The 9532-nt window shown below is 34.9% G+C and overlaps 1 non-coding gene across 1 annotated transcript; it reads left to right on the top strand.

Annotated features, from left to right (window-relative positions):
- The first annotated feature begins 9180 nt into the window (after positions 1-9180).
- On the top strand, positions 9181-9287 carry LOC136234337 (small nucleolar RNA R71). The gene has a single exon (XR_010691225.1). It is a non-coding gene; the product is annotated as a small nucleolar RNA R71 (small nucleolar RNA).
- The last annotated feature ends 245 nt before the right edge of the window (positions 9288-9532 follow it).

Genomic DNA, 9532 nt, shown 5'->3' with positions numbered 1-9532 from the left:
TAGTTTCCTTAAAAACTTGAATTGGTGTTAATGTAAGACAAAATCAAAACCGAGCTAAAAAATTGTTAGTTCAATTTAATGCCTATAAACCTAATTGAAAATTTAAAATAAGATCTATTGTATCATGAATTTCATGATATAAAATAGAGATTAAAATTAAAGAATTTATCACTTAAATACATTCACTCGAAACAATTTTTACTTAAAATCGTGTCAAAGATTTGAGAAATTTTTTTTTTGAAAAATATTACCCGTATAGAAATATATTCTTTCTATCAATAATGATAACCTAAAAATAATCATAAAAAAAAAATTTAACTTATGATTAATTTATAAATGTATAAAAATGTTAAGTTTATAAAAGTGTTGCAATATACGTTGCATTTGTATTTGTGAAAACAAGTGTTGCATAAAATAAAAAAAAAAATTTGTTTTGTTGCATTCATTCGTTTGTATAAAATGATATATGTATATATCTCCTCCCACACTGAAATTGGACCATGTCCTCATTGGTGTAAATTGAGATAAAACATTAAAAATAAAACATACGAAAATAAAAGAAAGATTAGCAAAGAAAAACATTCAACATAAAATTAAATTGGAATTGTACGAAACATAATAAATAGAAATGGACGAAACTGAAATTAAAACAATATAATAAGAAAATGAAAGATAAAACCTAAACATTCGGCGGGGAATCTGGAGGTGTTGGTGAAGTTTCCACATTTCGGCGACGGAAAAATGAAAGCATCCGATGCCGAGTCGATCTATGCTCACGCCTCAAAGTATTGAGGTGGTCATTCATCACCATGTTGTTCTCCACCAAATCATCAATTCTTAAATTCATTTGTCTATTATTTGCATTGATTTGGTTCAAAATACGCCTTAAATCCACCGGATCATCATCGCGAGTTGCTTGGGCTTGTGGTGCATCGTCCGCTCCTTCCTCCGCACCTCCTTCTTCGGTACCTACATTTTGGGAACTAGAAATACCTCCACCCATAGTGCCACGAAGATGTGCAATACGGGAAGCATAAGAAATAAAAACGGGAGGAACCACAGAAACCAATAAATGAGCCCGCTCAAGAGCCGCAATGTCCAAAACCGGAACATACCCATGGTAGGTGGACATGTCATAAGTTGCCAATTCATCCCGTGCACCCAAAACAATAGCGGTGATTAAATTACCGAGAGGGACTTGATTGGTATGAGCCCTCGAAGCACGATACAAATTGTCAAATATCATTCCAATGCTATCAACCTTTAAACCTTTGAATAAACAATCCCAAACAAACAAATCCCAGACTTGAATCTTCGAACTCTCAACACGACCAAATAGTGAAAAACTCAAATATTTGTGAAAGAAGAACACACAATTGTCCTTAATCAATTTGCTTGAAGTGTTTTTAGAGTCGAAAGAAGTTTGATCCGAAAGAGTTCGCCAAAAAGAGTTATTGTCGAAATCCTTAGGCTTATCATAAAAATCACTAGTAGGGAAACCAAACATATTCCCCATAGCCTCATAATCTATGGTATAGGTAGTACCATTATTCCTAAAAGAAATTTCCGTTTTCTTTTTGTTCATCTTCAAAGTAACCAAAAACTCAACCACATAATCTGTAATTTGGGGAAAACGCATAGAAACAAAAGTTGCCCACCCCAAAGTCTCAATAAAAGTATCAATTTGAGTAGCGAAGTTCAACTTCCTTACCGAATCAAAGTCAAGAAACTGCATGTCCACGAACTTACGAGTGGCGTTTGAAAAATGCTTGAAACGTCCAACTTCTTCCTCGGAATGAATATCGAAATAAGCCCCGCAACCAACACGAAGGCGATTAGCCTCGGTGACAGACGGCTTGTGTCCAACACGCTTTGCTCTAGGCATGGTTATGGTGGTTAGGGTTAGAAAAATAAAAGATGTAAAGAGAAAAGCTTGAGGTTGAAGATGAACTAGAAGTTGTATTGAGTCTTGAATTTGAAAGGTGTAGGTGATTGAAAAGGGTAATGAATAAATTGGGAAGAGTAAAAGTAAGGTATTGGGAAGAGGTTAGAGTAAGGGATTGGTTAAAATGGGAGGTGATGTGAGGTTTGTGTAAGTAATAGGGATATATAGGGTTGAATAGGAAGAGTAATAGTTAGATTAGGAATCGGAATAGGCTGAAAATAGGCAAAAATCCGGACTAATGAGTGCCTTAACCACGTGTGTCGCGACCGAGGATGCACATCCGCGGCCGCGGCACGCGTTTTTCAGAGAATTTTTCTCCGAATTTCTGTGTGCTGCTTGCTGAAGTTACCGAGAATCTGCCATTCTCGGCCGCGGATCAGCCCCTGGTCACCCAAATTCTGCAGATTAACTCCATTTTGTGTATTTCCTTGATAAATTTTATCCTGAACTCCTTGAAAATGTAATCTGTACTTAAAAACATAAGTGTAAAACATTAAATGATAAGGAAAACCAAAGGTTTATCCTTATTAATGGAAAAATAAACGTAAATGCTTTAATTAATGTATGTAAGTTAAGAATATTAAAGGTTTTGAACTAAAATTAATTGAAGCATTTATGTTTGTTCAATAATGTAAGTTAAATGAATCTTTATTTAAGGAATTAAAACTTAGTTATTAATTTTTAACTAGTCATGAATTTACTAAAGTTTCATTTAATAGATTCATTAGTGTAGAATAATGAAAATAATGATAGTTTAACCATATAATCAAAATCAGGATATAATGCAAAAGAGAAATTTTTATTTATTGGAAATATGTACAACATATATACAAACAAAACAAACAAAGCTATGCTATAAATTCGTCCCTTTCAATCGGGATTTCCTTAGCCCTATAGCGGTCTATTTTCATCTGCATGAAAACTTGACGTTCTGGTGCAGAAAGAAAATATGGGCCTGATCGAAATACTCGTTTCACTAGACCTTCATATTCTAAAAATTCATAGTCTAGCGTCGGAAAAGATTCAGCATCACTCCAAGGAACAGAAATACTTCCCTTGGTCCCTAGAATTATTCCACATATGATATTCCCGAATCCAACCTTCTTAGCCTTGGATCTAGACGCGGCAACAAGACCCTCCATCAGAATCTTTGAAGAATCAACCATGTTGCCTTGAAATATATCTCCAAGAACATAAAGATCAGTGTCTTTGACCACACTACTGAATGTGCGACCGAACAGACAGTGACTCAGAAATTTATGCAAATACAACATAGAGTTGGAGTGAAAAGACTGATTATAGGCAAGTTTAGGATTGAAATGCCAGAATCCGGTGAGCATTCTCCAAATATCAGTGGATGTCATGTCTCTTCCAGGATGACGTTTGATAGTATCCTTTAAGGGAAAACCAAACCAAGCATGCAATTCAGGATATCCAAAAGTAAAGGTTTTGCCATCCCGACGAAAGCTAAGACGCACCCGATGCTTGTTAACAAAACGAACCGTACAGAAGAATTCGAATATCCAGTCTCCAATTATAGGAAACTTCATATCAACGAATTTGGTCCATCCTAAACGTTCCATATAGCGACTCATATCGTCTCTAATTCCTAGTTGATCGTTAAGAAAGTCATCCATGTATAACATTCCTACAAAGAATGTATATTGATGCCTCAAGAAGCGCCTTCCCTCATCATGATTGAAGATAGGAAAGTTACATCCATAGCGCTCTGATATGTCAGTATGTTTATTGCGTGAAGCAACAACTTTCTTAGATGGTGTGTTGTTAGAAGTCATGGTGTTTGGAATGAGTAAGGAAGCAAAAGGTTCTGAACTTAGTTTCTGGTTTGATGAATTGTAAGAATATCAGAGAATTGTTCTGACAGAGATGAAAAGAATGTAACAGAAAACTAAACCTCTAGAACCTATTTATAAAATCCTAGGATGCAAAGAGGTGTTTGTTTTGAAGTGAAAAGGCATAAAATCAGACCTCTTAAAAATGAAGAAACTCAATTTTTCGTTTCTGAAAAGTTGTGTCTGCTGGAAGATGAAGAACACAGGTCTGATTTCTGCAGAAATTCACCGTGTCGCGACCGAGGATTCTGAGCCGCGGTCGCGACACGCTGATTTCCTTGCGGAAATCAGGCGTCAAAACCTCTATTTTCTGATCCTCTACCGAGAATCCCTATCCTCGGTAAGTTCAGAATTTTCCTGTCTATTTGAAAATCAATTGAAATCAGAATTCTCAACTGAGAATCCTAAATCCTCTGTAAGTTCAGAACTTCCCTAGCTAACTAGAAATACCCAAATTCTCAACTGAGAATTTTAAATTCTCTATAAGTTTAGAAAATTCCTTATCTTTTTAAGAATTTTAAATATGTGAATTCTCAACTGAGAATTCCAAAATCTCAACTGAGAATCACTAAATTTCTTCTAACTCACATTAAATCCCTAAAATTTAATTAAAATCACGACTTGAATATATTTTTTATGTATCTAAAATTCTAACATAAAGTGATATAATTTAAAACAAAATAAAAAAAATAAAAAAAATAAAAAAAATAAACTATGTGTAGAAAAACGAAATGATTTATATGTCAGGTAATCTTGTTACGAAATCAGTTCCTATTTCAGAAATATTTTCGTAATAAATTTTACATCGATTACTATTAACTTTGAAACGATTGCCGTTAGTTTCCTCAAGTTCTAAAGAACCATAGTCGAATGTTTTGACGACTAAATACGGTCCTGTCCATCTGGACTTAAGTTTTCCTGGAAATATACGAAGCCGTGAATTAAATAACAACACCTTATCTCCAACATTAAAGTGTTTGACTTTGATCTTGGCATCGTGCCATTTTTTCACTCTTTCTTTATAAATCCTCGCATTTTCATACGATAGATGACGTAACTCATCTAACTCATTTAAATTGAGCAAACGTTTCTTTCCTGCTTGTTGTAAATCAAAATTAAGTTTTCTAATAGCCCAATAGGCTTTATGTTCTAATTCGACTGGCAAATGACATGCCTTTCCATACACCAAACGGTATGGAGTCATTCCTATTGGTGATTTAAATGCAGTACGGTATGCTCATAGCGCATTATTGAGTTTTTGTGACCAATCTTTTCTTGATGATGAAACAGTTTTCTCTAGAATCCATTTGAGTTCTCTATTTGAGATCTCCGCCTGACCATTTGACTGAGGATGGTATGGCGTTGACACGCGGTGGCGTACTCCATACCTTTTCATAAGTATATCAAAATTTCGATTTATGAAATGGGTACCGCCATCACTAACAACGACTCTAGGACAACCAAATCTACAAAATATATCGTCAAGAAAATTAACAACTACTTTAGAATCATTCGTAGGGGTTGCAATTGCTTCAACCCACTTCGAAACATAATCAACGGCTACTAATATGTAAGTTTTACCATTGGAAGGCGGAAAAGGTCCCATGAAATCTATTCCCCACATGTCGAAGATTTCAACTTCCAATATGTTTGTGAGGGGCATCTCATCTTTCCTTCCTAAATTTCATGTTCTTTGCCATTTATCACAACGAGTGATAAATGAACCAACGTCTTTAAACATCGTAGGCCAAAAGAAACCACATTCAAATATTCTAGCTACCGTTTTATTAACTCCATTATGTCCTCCGTATGAGCTGGAATGACATTCCGATATTATAGATTCATATTCATTTTCTCCAACGCATCTCCTAATTATCCCGTCACCACATGATTTGAATAAAAAGGGATCTTCCCAAAAATACTGTTTAATGTCGAAGAAAAATTTCCTCCTTTGTTGGAAACATAATCCTTCCGGAACAATATCGGTTGCAAGATAATTAGCAATATCTGCATACCATGGTGACATGACACTTTCTACTTGATAGAGATGTTCATCGGGGAAATCATCTCGTATACCGATAGTTTCACCTATAGGACCGTTTTCATCTTCTAGTCTTGATAGATGATCGGCGACAAGGTTTTCTACTCCCTTTTTGTCTTTAATTTCTATATCAAATTCTTGTAACAACAAAACTCATCTAATCAGACGCGGTTTTGCATCTTTCTTAGCAAATAGATAACGTAAAGCTGCGTGGTCTGTATAAATAATAACTTTAGATCCTAACAAGTATGACCTAAACTTATCACATGCAAATACTACGGCTAACATCTCTTTTTCTATTGTTGTGTAATTTAACTGTGCACCGGACAATGTGTGACTTGCATAATATATAACATGTAATCTTTTATCCTTTCTTTGACCTAAAACACATCCTATAGCTAGGTCACTTGCATCACACATGATTTCAAAAGGCAAATCCCAATCGGGTTTAGCAATTATGGGTGCACTGACGAAGGCTGTTTTCAATGTTTCGAAAGCTTTAATGCAATCTTCATTAAAATCGAAGGTTGAATCCTTCATAAGCAAATTAGTAAGTGGTTTGGAAATCACAGAAAAGTTTTTTATAAATCGTTTGTAAAAACCTGCATGTCCTAGAAATGATCTTACTCCCTTGACAGTTGTTGGTGGGGGGTAATTTTTCTATTACTGAAGTTTTTGCTCTATCCACTTCTAATCCTTTTTCAGATATTTTATGACCTAAACCAATTCCTTCGTCAACCATGAAATGACATTTTTCCCAATTTAATACTAAATTCGTTTCTTCGCATCTAGAAAGAACTTTATCTAAGTTTTTTAAACATGCATCAAAAGAATCTCCATAAACTGAAAAATCATCCATAAATACTTCCATGATATCTTCAATGAAATCATTAAAAATTGCAGTCATACAACGTTGAAAAGTTGCTGGTGCATTACATAGACCAAAAGGCATTCTCCTATATGCAAATGTTCCATAAGGACATGTGAAGGTTGTTTTATCTTGGTCATCCGGGTAAATATATATTTGAAAGAATCCGGAATAACCATCAAGAAAACAATAAAATGCATGACCGGCTATCCTTTCGATCATTTGATCAATGAAAGGTAAAGGAAAATGATCTTTCCTAGTTGCCTTATTTAGGTTCCTATAATCTATACAAACCCTCCAACCAGTGGTGGTTCGCGTAGGTATTAATTCACCTTCATCATTCCTTACTACAGTTATGCCTCCCTTTTTGGGTACACAATGGATTGGACGAACCCATTCACTATCCGAAATAGGATAAATGATTCCATTGTCTAAAAGTTTAGTAATCTCATTTTTGACTACTTCTTTCATATTCGGATTTAAACGTCTTTGTGTATCCGCTTTAGGTGGCTTATCTTCTTCTAAGTGAATCCTATGCATTACAATACTAGGATTAATTCCTTTTAAATCTGAAATCTGCCATCCCATACTTCCTATTCTATTTCTAACAACTTCTTTCAATTTTTCTTCTTGATTTTCTGTTAATTTGTTAGAGATGATTATAGGTAGAGTATCACTTCCGCCTAGGAAAGTGTATCTCAGATGGTTTGGTAATTCTTTAAGTTCTAATTTAGGTGGAACTACTACTGAAGGCGGAACTGGTCCATCTTCTCGAATCAAAGGCTCTGGGTCCTTATCTTCTAATTCTTCACTCATTATAGGTTCTATTATTTCTTCTCTTTGAACAATGTCATTAACACATTCTTCAACTAAATCAAGTTTCATACAAGCGAAATCCTCCATAGGATATTTCATTGCTTGATTCATATCAAACTCGATCTTATCGTCACCTATTCTTAAAACTACTTTTCCTTCCGACACATCAACTAGAGCACGTCCCGTGTTCATGAACGCTCTACCAAAGATTAGCGGACAATTAGCATCATAAGCAAAATCTAAGATAACAAAATCAGTAGGAAAAATAAACATGTCAACTTTTACTAAAACGTCCTCAATTATACCATATGGTCTTTTAGTGGATTGATCCGCTAATTTCAAAACCATATTGGTACGTTTGATGTCTTCTTCTAAACCTAATTTTTCAAAAATAGACAATGGCATCAAGTTTATACTAGCTCCTAAATCACAAAGACAACTTGGGAATTCCATATTTCCCAATTTACACGGAATGGTAAAGCATCCGGGATCTTTGAGTTTAGTAGGTAATTTGCTTGATACTATCGAACTACAATCTTCAGTAAGTGAAATGGATGAAATTCCTTCCCAACTAATCTTTTTTGAAATTAAATCTTTCAAGAATTTTCCATAGTTAGGAATTTGCGTAATTGCATCCATGAATGTTAAATTTATATGCAAATTTTTAAGTTTATCTAAAAATGATAAAAGTTGTTTATCATGGTCCTTATTTCGGACCTTGTGTGGAAAAGGTGGCTTTGGTACAAAAGGTTTCGTACTAGAGTCAATTGGTGTATCTTTTTGTTTTAATGTATCTTCTTTGGATTTTAGTAAATCATTTCCAGGTAAAGTTGAATTTCCGGGCATTTCCGGACCTAAGTAGTTTTTCCCTGAGCGAAGAGTGATAGCCTTAACATGCTCTTTCGGATTTTCTTCCGTTTGGCTGGGAAGACTTCCCTCTTTGCGGGATGGAATTGATTTAGCAAGTTGTCCAATTTGAACCTCCAAATTATGGATGCTAGATGATTGGTTTTTGATAAGCTGATCGAATTTACTTTCGATCCGTTTAAAACCATCGTCTTGATTACTTACCTTTCCATTCATAGCATCTATAAATTTGTCGATTTTTGAAGATAAAGTGCTAATCGTATCTCTTGTTTGATTTTGATAATTATTTACACGATATTGATTAGCATTTGCATTATTATTATTACTATCTTTCCAGTTAAAGTTAGGATGATTTCTCCATCCAGGATTATAAGTATTAGAATAAGGATTAGTAGTTTGGTTTTGTCATTGGACAAAATTTACCTGTTCTATCTCATTCATACCTTCGTAATCAATGTCTGTCTGGATCGGATTACCATTAGGATCGCACGGTGCCATAAACCTATCAACTTTGTGCGATAAGGCAGAAAATTGGGCTTGTAACATCGCAACTGGATCAAGATTCATTATACCTTTAACCGATGATGTACTTGAGGATGATGGTTTCGCCATTGGTATATGTCCACGCTCTGCGGGCCACATACTGCTGTTGATTGCCATTTCCTCCAAAAGTTCTCTTGCTTGGACGGACGTCTTCTTCATAAATAACCCTCCAGACATAGCATCTAATGAACCTCTAGTCGTAGGATTTAATCCATTATAGAATGTCTGCATTAAAAGTGCATCTGGCAATTGGTGGTGTGGGCATAAATGTTGAAGTTCTTTAAAACGTTCCCAAGCTTCATAAAGAGTTTCATTATCATTTTGGGTAAAAGATGTCAATTCTTTGATGACTCTTGCGGTTTTTGCTAAAGGAAAATATTTTGATAAAAACGCTTGGGCTAATTGGTCCCAAGTTTCAAATGTTGCAGCAGGCATAGAAGTTAACCAAATTTTTGCCTTATCCTTCAAAGTGAAAGGAAAGAGGCGAAGTTTGATTGCTTCGGCTGTTACATCAGTAATTTTAAAAGTATCACAAATTTCTAAGAAATTTGTCAAATGGGCATTAGGGTTTTCGTTAGGTAGTCCATAAAACGTTACGT

The sequence above is a fragment of the Euphorbia lathyris genome, chromosome 6 (genome assembly GCF_963576675.1).
Source record: "Euphorbia lathyris chromosome 6, ddEupLath1.1, whole genome shotgun sequence".
Taxonomy (NCBI): Eukaryota; Viridiplantae; Streptophyta; class Magnoliopsida; order Malpighiales; family Euphorbiaceae; genus Euphorbia; species Euphorbia lathyris.
The sequence above is the reverse complement of the archived record's forward strand: the minus strand, read 5'-3'. Positions and strand labels throughout refer to the sequence as shown.